At 44.3% G+C, this 11,772-nt stretch overlaps 1 pseudogene; it reads right to left on the bottom strand.

Annotated features, from left to right (window-relative positions):
* Positions 1-10,197: 10,197 nt before the first annotated feature.
* Positions 10,198-10,708, bottom strand: LOC116482543 (small ribosomal subunit protein uS9-like; annotated as a pseudogene).
* Positions 10,709-11,772: the final 1,064 nt, after the last annotated feature.

Below are 11,772 nucleotides of genomic sequence, written 5' to 3'. Positions count from 1 at the left end.
AAAGACCCTGTCTTAAAAAGAAAATAAAAGAATTTCTAGGAGTTTTCTATACTAAGACCACGAAATGCGAAGTTTTTTTTTTTTTTTTTTAATTGATACATGGTAATTGTACTTATTTTGGGGTGTATACAATATGTAGTAATCAAGTTACAGTGGTTGGATATCCATCGCTTCAAATATTTGTCATTTCTTTGTGTTTTGAGTTTTTATTTTTTTTAGAGGCAGGGTCTCATTCAGTCACCCTGGCTGGAGTGCAGTGGTGGGATCTTAGCTCGCTACAGACTCAAACTCCTGGGCACAAGCAATCCTCCCACCTCAACCTTCTGAGTAGCTGGGACTACAGGCTTATGCCACCATGCCTGGCTAATTTTTAAATTTTTTTCTAGAGACAGCGCCTCACTATGTTGCCCAGGCTGGTCTCAAAGTCCTGGCCTCAAGGGATCCCCTTGCCTCAGCCTCCCAAAGGGCTGGGATTATAGGTGTGAGCCACCACACCCAGCCTCTTTAGGCAATTCTGAAGTATAAAACAATTTGTTGATGGCTGTGGTCACCCTTCTCTGTGTTAGAAAAAAAAGAAAGGAAAAAGGAAAGAAAAAGAAGCAAAGCTGTCTTATTTGCAGATATAGTAAACATAGGAAGAAAATCTAAGTGAATGTATTAAAAAGCTACTAGAGTTACTGAGTATAGCAAAATTACAGAATACAAGGTCAATATACAGATATCATTTGTTCTTCCTTCCCTCCCCTCCCCCCCCTTTTTCTTTGTCTTTTTCTTTCTCTTTGAGACACCCCTCCCCTCTTTTTCTTTTTTTTTTTTTTTGTCTTTGAGACGCCCTCCCCTCTTTTTCTTTGGCTTTTTCTTTTTCTTTGAGATGGAGTCTCACTGTTGCCCAGGCTGGAGTGCAATGGCAAAATCTCAGCTCACTGCAACCTCCGCCTTTCGGGTTCAAGCAATTCTCCTGCCTCAGCCTCTCCAGTAGCTGGGATTACAGGTGCACACCACCATGCCCAGCTAATTTTTGTATTTTTAGTAGAGATGAGGTTTCACCATGTTGGCCAGGCTGGTCTGGAACCACTGGGCTCAAGTGATCCGCCCACCTCGGGCCTCCCAAAGTGCTGAGATTATAGGCGTGAGCCACCACACCCAGCCAGTACTTCTTAAAATGCCTCAGATAATTAGAAAAAGAAATTAAGAATCAATACTGGCCAGGCCCGTTGGCTCACGTCTGTCATCCCAGCACTTTGGGAGGCTGAGGTGGGCGGATCACCTGAGGTCAGGAGTTTGAGACCAGCCATGGTCAACATGATGAAACTCCATCTCTACTAAAAATACAAAAAATCAGCCAGATGTGGTGGTGGGTGCCTGTGATCCCAGCTACTTGGGAGGCTGAGGCAGGAGAACCACTTTAATCCGAGAGGCAGAGGTTGCAGTGAGCTGAGATTGTGCCATTGCACTCCAGCCTGGGCAACAAGAGCAAGTTCTGTCTCTAAAAAAAAAAAAAAGAATCAATACTATTTATAGTAGCATTAAAAAAATGAACGACTAGGGTTAAATTTAATAAAAACTGTGCAAGATGTCCTATGTACTGAGAAATTAAAGACCCAGTGCGTTGGGCTATTCTTGCATTGCTGTAAAGAAATACCTGAGGGTAATTTATAAAGAAAAGAGGTTTAATTGGCTCACAGTTCTGCAGGCTGTGCAGGAAGCACGGTATTGAGCATCTGCTATGGTTTCTGGGGAGGCCTTAGGAAGCTTAAAATCACAGAGAAGGCAAAGAGGGAGCCAGCGTATCATATGGCAAGAGCAGGAGCAAAAAAAGATTAGGGAAGGAGATGCTAGACACTTTTAAACAACCAGATCTTTCATGAACTCATTCACCAAGGAAATGGCGCTAAACCATTCATGAGGGATCCACCTCCCACCAGGCCTCGCCTCCAACAATGAGGATTACAATTCAACTTGAGAGGCCGGGCACCATGGCTCAGGCCTGTAATCCCAGCACTTTGGGAAGCTAAGGCGGGTGGATCGCCTGAGGTCAGGAGTTCAAGACCAGCCTGGCCAACACAGTGAAACCCTGTCTCTACTAAAAATACAAAAATTAGCTGGGCATGGTGGCAGGCTCCTGTAATCCCAGCTACTTGGGAGGATGAGGCAGAGATTGCAATGAGCCGAGATCTCGCCATTGCACTCCAGCCTGGGGCAGAGGTTGCAGTGAGCTGAGATTGCATCGTTGCACTCCAGCCTGGGCGACAAGAGCAAACTCTGTCTCAAAAAAAAAGAAAAAAAAAGAATGTGACTGAAAAGTTACTTTAATGCACCGCTGGTGGGAGTGTAAATTGGTACAATCACTTACAAAATAATTAGTCATTATCATGTAAAGGCCAACATTTCCAAACTCTAGGCAGTGGTTCTTGTACTTTGGTGTGATTCAGAATCGCCTGTGAAACTTGGTTAAAAAGAGAAATAGGCCCAGGCTCTGGCCCACTTCAGTGAGCTCTTTGTATTCCCTATTGGCCTTCCAGGTGATTCTGATAGACAGAAAAGTTTTGTGGGTTTTTTTTTTGTTTGTTTTTGTTTTTGTTTTAGATGGAGCCTCACTCTGTCGCCCAGGCTAGTGGTCCGCCTGCCTCAGCCTCCCAAAGTGCTGGGATTACAGCCATGAGCCACTGCGCCTAGGCATCAAAGTTGGAGAACTGCCATTGTAGACCCATTACTCATTGTATGACCTGCCAAAACTCTTGCACATATGCACCAGGAAGCATGTACAAGATTGTTCATTGAAGCAATGTTTCTAATTTTAAAAAACATGGAAGCAACTTAAATGTTCATCATCCAGAGAATAGATAAATTACAGCATATTATACAGCAGTGAAAATAAATAAGATACAGCTACATGCAACTTCTTGGAAGAATCATAATGTTGAAGAGTAAAAGAGAGTCCAGGATAGAATTTTTTTTTTTTGGAGACGGAGTCTCTCTCTGTCTTCCAGACTGGAGTGCAGTGGCGCCATCTCAGCTCACTGCCACCTCTGCCTCCCGGGTTCAAGCAATTCCAGGATAGAATTTTTATAGAGCTCAAAACCAAGCAACATTAAACAACATACTATTTAGCATACATATATACATACATAAGAACTATATATTTTAAAAGCAAAGAAAAAACTCAAATAATTTAGGATAGTTAGAGGGGGGTAGGAGAAAGGAACAGAAGGGGAACTCAAAGGGAAATAGTTCTTGGTAATGCTCTAAATGTTGACCTGAGTTCTAGTTCGCTGTGCTACTTATTCTTTATAAATAATATACGAGTTATCTGGCCGGGCACAGTGGCTCACACCTGTAATCTCAGCACTTTGGGAGGCCGAGGCGGGCAGATCACGAGGTCATGAGATCGAGACCATCTTGGCTAACACAGTGAAACCCCATCTCTACTAAAAATACAAAAAATTAGCCAGGTGTGGTGGCGGGTGCCTGTAGTCCCAGCTACTCAGGAGGCTGAGGCAGGAGAATGACGTGAACCCAGGAGGCAGAGCTTGCAGTGAGCACAGATTGCACCATTGCACTCCAGCCTGGGCAACAGAGTGAGACTCTGTCTCAAAAAATTTAAAATAAAAAAATAAAAATAACAAATAAATATAAGTTATCTATAACATACACTATTAAAATTAAATAAGAAAAAATGCATGAACCATAAGAATGGTGTTATCTGGGAGGAAAGTGTGAGTGATTGTGACTGTGAATTATAATCACATATAGGCTTGGGAGAGCAGGAGAGAGAAAGAGAGAGATGATATATCACTAAAGAACAGGATGGAAGGCTGATTGCCCTTCAACAGGACTAAGCTGAAAACATTTTGTTGGGGTAAAAAGATGCTTTGCAGTAGTTTTGGTTTTTTTTTTTTTTTTTTTTTCTGTTTTTTGTTTTTTTTTTTGAGACAGTCTTGCTCTGTTGCCCAGGCTGGAGTGCAGTGGCACAATCTTGGCTCACTGCAACCTCCGCCTCCCAGGTTCAAGTGATTTTCCTGCCTCAGCCTCCTGAGTAGCTGGGATTACAAGCGCCCACCACAACACCCTGCTAATTTTTGTAGTTTTAGTAGAGACAGGGTTTCACCATGTTGGCCAGTCTAGTCTCAAACTCCTGACCTCAAATGATCCACCCGCCTCAGCCTCTCAAAGTGCTGGGATTACAGGAGTGAGCCACTGCACCCAGCTGCACTAGTCTTAATGATTCATTCATTTTTTTTTTTTTTTTTTGAGACGGAGTCTCGCTCTGTCGCCCAGGCTGGAGTGCAGTGGCGCAATCTCGGCTCACTGCAAGCTCCGCCTCCCGGGTTCACGCCATTCTCCTGCCTCAGCCTCTCTGAGTAGCTGGGACTACAGGCACCCGCCACCACGCCTGGCTAATTTTTTGTATGTTTAGTAGAGACGGGGTTTCACCGTGGTCTTGATCTCTTGACCTCTTGATCCGCCCGCCTCGGCCTCCCAAAGTGCTGGGATTACAAGCGTGAGCCACCGCTCCCGGCTAATGATTCATTCTTGTGGCCCCGTCAAGAGGCTATCAGAGGTGAAACAACAGAGGAAGCAATAATCAGGGACTAAAGTCACAAGATGACTTCCAAATAACCTGTAGGTGACAAGGACAAAATTGAGTAGGGAAATTGTAGGTTCCCGAGACCGATGAGAAGCTGGACTCCAGGAAGTGATGTTACTGGGAAATTACATATTTATGTAAAGATGCAATCCAGGAAGTAGTGTTTTCGTTCCTGTTTATAGCAAGGGAGGCAGACATCCTTGCTGAGAGCCTGCACGGGGAACTTCCCGAGCAAAGGCGTTGCGGAGCTTTGCAGCAGTATGCCAGGGCTGTGGAGAAAGGAGAAAGAAGACAAGGCAGGATGTCCCACCCGCTGGGGAGGTGGCAAGCCCTGAGGAGTGCCCGATGAGACGCCCCAACGACAAGTATCTTCTTGAGATGACACAAAACCAGAATACAGGCTTCTTCCAAGATCCACGTTTGCCCCTCTTTCATTGTGAGAGAAGAGCAGAAAAGAATAGATGTTTTCAGCCACGTGGGTGGCTCACACCTGTAATCCCAGCACATTGGGAGGCCGAGGCCAGCAGATCGCTTGAGCTCAGGAGTTCAAGACCAGCCTGGGCAATATGGTGAGATCCCATCTCGAAAAAGAAAAACATTTATATTAAAAGAAAGCAGAATTTTTTTTTTAAAGAAGAGATGTTTAGAATAGTTCTATAAAGCAGAAGAAAATCAAGACAATGTTGGCCAGGTGCAGTGGCTCACACCTGTAATCTCAGCATTTTGGGAGGCCAAGGCAGGAGGATCACTTGAGGCCAGGAGTTTGAGACTCCCTCGGCATCATAGCAAGAGCCTGTCTCTACAAAAATAAAAAGACAGTGTCTTCGTTTAGGAAAATAAAGAAAAGGAGAGGAAAAAGGAAAAGAAGCACAACCACTAAGCATCAGTAGCAAATATCTACCAGCAAGGATGAGCACTGCCAGAAAAGGGCTGAAAGAAGATGACAAACACAATCACTTTTTGCTGTAAAGCCCTGGATATGGCTTAAAACTTAGGGACTCCAATGATGGCCAGAGACTGCAGATTCCTTTGGCCTCTGGACAAATTGAGTTAGGCTCAGGAACCGTATCAGCTCAGGAAACCCCTCCCAGGCACCAGTAAGACATCTGGGAAAAGTAATAAATGGGAAGGTGAGTAATAGGACGGTAAAACAGGGTCCCCAAGACACAACAAACATCACATTTTAAGATAAACGGGAAAGAAGGCAGAACCAAGAATCTTTTTCCTAAGAAAGATTTCCAAATGGCCCATACTCCAGAAAACTCAGCAAAAGAATGGGAGCAATAATATGCTAAGGTGAAGGAGGAAGGCAGGCTGAATACTTCAGAAAGTAGGGAAAGGATGATAAAATGGAAAAGAAGCTTGGAAAATTAGGATTCCTCAGATAGAAACTTTATCCAGAGTCTGAAACTAGAAGGTGCAACAACTTTGTCCTTAGAGGGTCAGGTGTACTGAAATAGACACTTCCTGCTGACAACTTCAGCAGCACGGAAGTTCTTTATTGGAAGATGAAGCTTTATCCTCTCTCTTCTCCGTTTTCCTGGTAGGAAACTGATTCCTTGAAAATTCCCTTTTTTTTTTCTTTTTTTTTTTTTTCAGACGGAGTCTTGCTCTGTCACCCAGGCTGGAGTGCAGTGGCGAGCTCTCGGCTCACTGCAAGCTCTGCCTCCCGGTTTCAGGCCATTCCCCTGCCTCAGCCTCCCAAGTAGCTGGGACTACAGGCGCCCGCCAGCAAGCCCGGCTAATTTTTTTTGTATTTTTAGTAGAGACAGGGTTTCACCGTGTTAAGCCAGGATGGTCTCAATCTCCTGACCTCGTGATCCGCACGCCTCGGCCTCCCAAAGGGCTAGGATTACAGGCTTGAGCCACTACGCCCGGCGAAAATTCCCTTTATATGATTTCAAACGACTTTCTCCAAAGATCAATCCTTCATTTTTCAGTGATTCTCCTCCTTTCTTGAGAACAGTCTCTCTACCCTAGAAGTAATGGAGTTCATTGCACACCACCCCCAGCGGTGACAAGTGGGCAGGGCAGGGTTCATTCATGAGTCGAAGATGGGCCATCTTGGTAGGAGGCTGCTACCCTCTTTAGGCGGCTGCACCCTGTATTACTGAAATAGTATTGACTTTCCTCTCACGAGCATGCCCAGGCCTACTCACTCCACCACCTCAGCCTAGCCTGCACCTTTCAATAATGGCATTCCATTTAGGATCATTTATACACATGTCCTGTTATAAAATACCTTAATTTTACTTTAATTGGTAGCTGCTATGGTTTGAGGGATGGGATTCATGAGGGTTAACCCTCATGAATGGGATTAGCACCCTTATAAAAGGGCTCAAAGGCTGGACGAGGTGGCTCACGCCTGTAATCCCAGCACTTTGGGAGGCCGAGGCAGGAGGATCACCTGAGGTCGGGTGTTCCAGACCAGCCTGACCAACATGGAGAAACCCCATCTCTACTAAAAATACAAAATTAGCTGGGCGTGGTGGCACTCTCTTGCCCATTCACTTTCCACCATGTAAGGGTGCAGCAACAAGGCGCCATCTTGGAAGCAAAGAGCAGCCCTCGCTAGACACCAGTGCTGGCACCTTGCTCTTGGAATTCTAGCCTACAGAACTGTGAGAAATACATTTTCTCTTCTTTATAAATTACCCCGTCTGGGGTATTTTATTATCACAGCACAAATGAACTAGAGACAGTAGGTGTTTAGAGAGAGATTCAAGTCAGGTTGGGAAGATTCTAGGGAGTAAAACCTGCTTAGAAATGGAGGAAATCATACTTTAAAATGCTAAAGAAAACTAAACTACTTTTTTTTTTAAGATGGAGTTTTGCTCTTGTTGCCCAGGCTGGAGTGCAATGGCACGATCTCGGCTCACTGCAACCCTGCCTCCCAGATTCAAGCGTTTCTCCTGCCTTAGCCTCCAGTATAGATGGGATTACAGGCGTGCACCACCACACCCGGCTAGTTTTGTATTTTTAGTAGAGATGGGGTTTCTCCGTGTTGGCCAGGCTGGTCTCGAACTCCCAACCTCAGGTGATCCGCTCGCCTCGGCCTCCCAAAGTGCTGGGATTACAGGAGTGAGCCACTGCGCCCGGATGAAACCTAAACTACTTTTAATCATTTAAAGAATATTTGTATTTGAAAAGTGCCGAGCAGGTAGGGCCTACTTCTGTAGGTGATAATGCTGAATCATTTTCTAGGTAATACATTAGCACAAGTCACTGCTATTTATCTCTGAATCTGGGTTGGTTGTTTTTTGTTTTTCCCTTCAACTCACAGGGTCCATGGTGCCCTTTTATACCCAACCATTTCTTGGTGTTTCTGATAACACTGGTGCAGGAGTAAAGTAAAATTTTAGGAGTCAAGAATTAAATGTCCATGACTGCTGCCTCTTAACAACAATAAGCGCATTACAAGAACAAGTCTGTCACAGATATTCAAATAATTTGGAAGTATACAATGTGAAGTCCCCCTTCTCTCATCCAGAGGTAATTGTAGTGAATATCCTTAATTGTTTAATTATCCTTCCAGACTTCTAATATTATGTTATCTATTTGTCTATGTACCTATTCATCCATCCATCCATCTATGTGATTGATACATTACATACACACATATATTGAAATGGACTCATGCTGTTCAAGCTGCCCTGCAGCCCCCTTTTCTATTTTTTTCTTTTTTTTTTTTTTTTTTTTTTTTTTGAGACTAAGTCTTCTTCTTGTCCCCCAGGCTGGAGTGCAATAGCACGATCTTGGCTCACTGCAACCTCTGCCTCCCGGGTTCAAGTGATTCTCCTGCCTCAGCCTCCCGAGTAGCTGGGATTACAGGCACCTGCCACCACACCCAGCTAATTTTTGTATTTTTATTAGAGATGGGGTTTCACCATGTTGGCCAGGCTGGTCTCGAACTCCTGGCTTCAGGTGATCCGCCCGCTTCGCCTCCCAAAGTGCTGGGATTACAGGAGTGAGCCACCGCACCCGGCCCCCACTTTTGTATTTTTTTTTTTTTTTTAACAAAGCAACACGTACGTTATGGACATAGTTGGTATTGGTATGTAAAAATTTGCTTTATTCTTTATCATGGTTGCATTGTTTTCCACAGTGTGGGAGAGGGTCCGTAGTGGACTAGCTCACTTTGGGACATTCTGGCTTCTCTGTTTTTGTTTTTATTTTTGTTTTTTTTACTGCTGTATTTCAAAATAGTGTATTTGTATGGTTAAGGGCACAAACTTGTACCAGGCTAGTTTGGTCCAAGCCTAGCTCTGCAGATTTTTAGCTTTACCCTGTCTGTGTTTCAAGTTTCCACATCTGTAAAATTGGGATAGTAGCCCCTACCTCAGAGTGTTACTAGAAGTAGATGGGTTCATTCCTCTAAATCACTTAGCCTTGGGCCTGCTGCACAGTAAGCACTTGCTATCACTATTGCATATGTCTTTGCAGCTTGTGCTTGTATTTCTGTAAGATCCCTTTCTTTTTTTGAGACGGAGTTTTGCTCTTGTTGCCCAGGCTGGAGTACAATGCTGCGGTCTCGGCTCACTGCAACCTCTGCCTCCTGGGTTCAAGTGATTCTTCTGCCTCAGCCTCCCAAGTAGCTGGGATTACACATGCCCGCCACAACACCCTGCTAATTTTTGTAGTTTTAGTAGAGACAGGGTTTCACCATGTTGGCCAGGACTGGTCTCAAACTCCTGACCTCAGGTGATTCACCCACCTCGGCCTCCCAAAGTGCTGGGATTACAGGCATGAGCCACTGCACCTGGCCTTGTAAGATTGCTTTCTAGAAGTAAAATTGAAAAAAGGAAAAGAAAAACTTTTCCAAAAATCTGACCTATTTACATGAGCCCCAGCAATGAATGAGAAAGTTCTTTCTCCCATACCTTTGGGTGGGATTCTTCTCATTAGGCCCATCCTTTTCAAACATCCTTTTTTTTTTCTTTTTGAGATAGAGTCTCTCTCTGTAACCTGGGCTGGAGTGCAGTGGCGTGATCTCTGCTCACTGCAACCTCTGCCTCCCAGGTTCAAGTGATTCTCCAGCCTCAGCCTCCCAAGTAGCTGGGACTACAGGTGGCGCACCACCATGCCTGGCTAATTTTGTACTGTTAGCAGAGATGGGGTTTCATCATGTTGGTTAGGCTGGTCTTGAACCCCCGACCTCGGGTGATCCGTCTGCCTCGGCCTCCCAAAGTGCTGGGACTACAGGTGTGAGCCACCACGCCCGGCCCAAACATTCTTGATCCATGATTTCCTTAGTTTGAAGTGGCCTTGCAAGTTAAAACTTGAGCTTAGTGTACCTGCCAAAATTTCAAATATGTTTACTCTTTGACCCAGCAGTGACAATTCTGGGAATTTATCTTGCAGATACACCAGCAGACTTGCAAAATGACATGTTTACAAAGTTATTCATTGTGGTATTGTTTGTAACAGCAACAGACTGGAAACTTATAGGACACTGGTTAAATAATTTATGGCTCATCCACACAATGGATTACTGTATAGCCATTTTTTTTTTAAGAAAAAAGGAGAAGGTTTCTTTGTACCAATACAGAGCAATATCCAAGATATATATATATATATATATATATATATATTTTTTTTTTTTTTGAAACTTTAAAATCCCTCAAAACTGTTTATTATACAGGTGAATTTTGAGTCATGATGGGCTTATCGGTAGGATTTCTGGTAGCGAGCCCGGGCACCGGGGCCTCCAAACTTTTTGGACTCGCAGCGACGAGGATCAGCTACTAGCAGGGTCCGGTCATACTGGATGAGGATGTCTTTGATCTCCTTCTTGGAAGCCTCATCCACGTGTTTCTGGTAATAGGCCACCAGGGCTTTGGAGATGGACTGACGGATAGCATAAATCTGGGCCACGTGACCACCACCCTTCACACGGACACGGATGTCTACACCAGCAAATCGCTCCTTGCCGAGAAGCAGAACTGGCTCCAGCAGCTTGTACTGTAGCGTGCGCGGCTCAATCATCTCCAGGGGCCGCCCGTTCACCTTGATGAGACCATTGCCGCGTTTGCAATGCGCCACAGCTGTGGCTGTCTTCTTGCGTCCGAAGACCTGCACCTACTGCAGCGGTCCCTTGGACGGCATGGCTGCGAGCGCGCACTAGAGAACCTCACCGCGCGGCGCCGCAACCGGAAAAGGCCAAGATATATTTTTAAGTAAATATAAGAGTGGAGTAGCTAACACTTACATCCCATATTTCATCAATTCTAAGATGTGCATTTTTTTTTTTACTTTGTAACATACTTGAAATGAGGATGTGTTACAGTCAAAGGCAGGACATAATTTAATTGTAATGGTTTTTCTTTCTTAGTACATAAAATAATGATGTGTCTTATAATCCATGGCATCTTGGATCTGATGAAATACAATAGTGCTTGCCCTGTGCAAGGCACTGTCCTTTTATATACATATAAATATATATTTTATATAGATATGTATATATATGATCATTTCAATCCCACAACAACTCTATGAAGGTAAGTACTATTATTATTATTATCATCACTATTTGAGACAGAATTTCGCTCTTGTTGCCCAGGCTGGAGTGCAATGGTATGATCCTGGCTCACTGCAACCTCCGCCTCCAAGGTTCAAGTGATTCTCCTGCCTCAGCCTCCTGAGTAGTGGAGATTACAGGCATGCGCCACCATGCCCAGCACATTTTTGTATTTTTAGTAGAGACAGGGAATCACCATGTTGGCCAGGCTGATGTCAAACTCCTGACCTCAGGTGATCCACCTGCCTCGGTGCTGGGATTACGGGCGTGAGTCACCGCACCCAGCCAGGTAAGTACTATTATAATCTACATTTTACAGGTAAGAAAATGAATTTGGCCTTGGGCAGTCTTGCTCCAGAGCCCACGCTCTTAGATTCATGAAACCACACCTCCCTATGATAACAGTACCACAGATAGATCCCCATGTGCCAGGCCCTGTCATAAATGTTTCATACATATATTAGCTCATTTAATCCTCAAATAGCCATATGAGACAGATGCTATTATTATCCTCACAATACGGATGAAGAAACTGAGACACTGAGAGGTTATGAAACTTGTGTAAAGATACACAGCTAGTGAGTGGAAGAAATGCAGTTTTGACATTGTCAGTCTGGCTTCAGAGTTCACGTTCTAAATGTTCTTTATGCTACTTTTTGTATGGAAA

Source organism: Hylobates moloch, unplaced genomic scaffold (assembly GCF_009828535.3).
Source record: "Hylobates moloch isolate HMO894 unplaced genomic scaffold, HMol_V3 SCAFFOLD_14, whole genome shotgun sequence".
Classification (NCBI taxonomy): domain Eukaryota; kingdom Metazoa; phylum Chordata; class Mammalia; order Primates; family Hylobatidae; genus Hylobates; species Hylobates moloch.
Note: the sequence above shows the minus strand (reverse complement) of the source record. Positions and strands in the feature narration are given on the sequence as shown.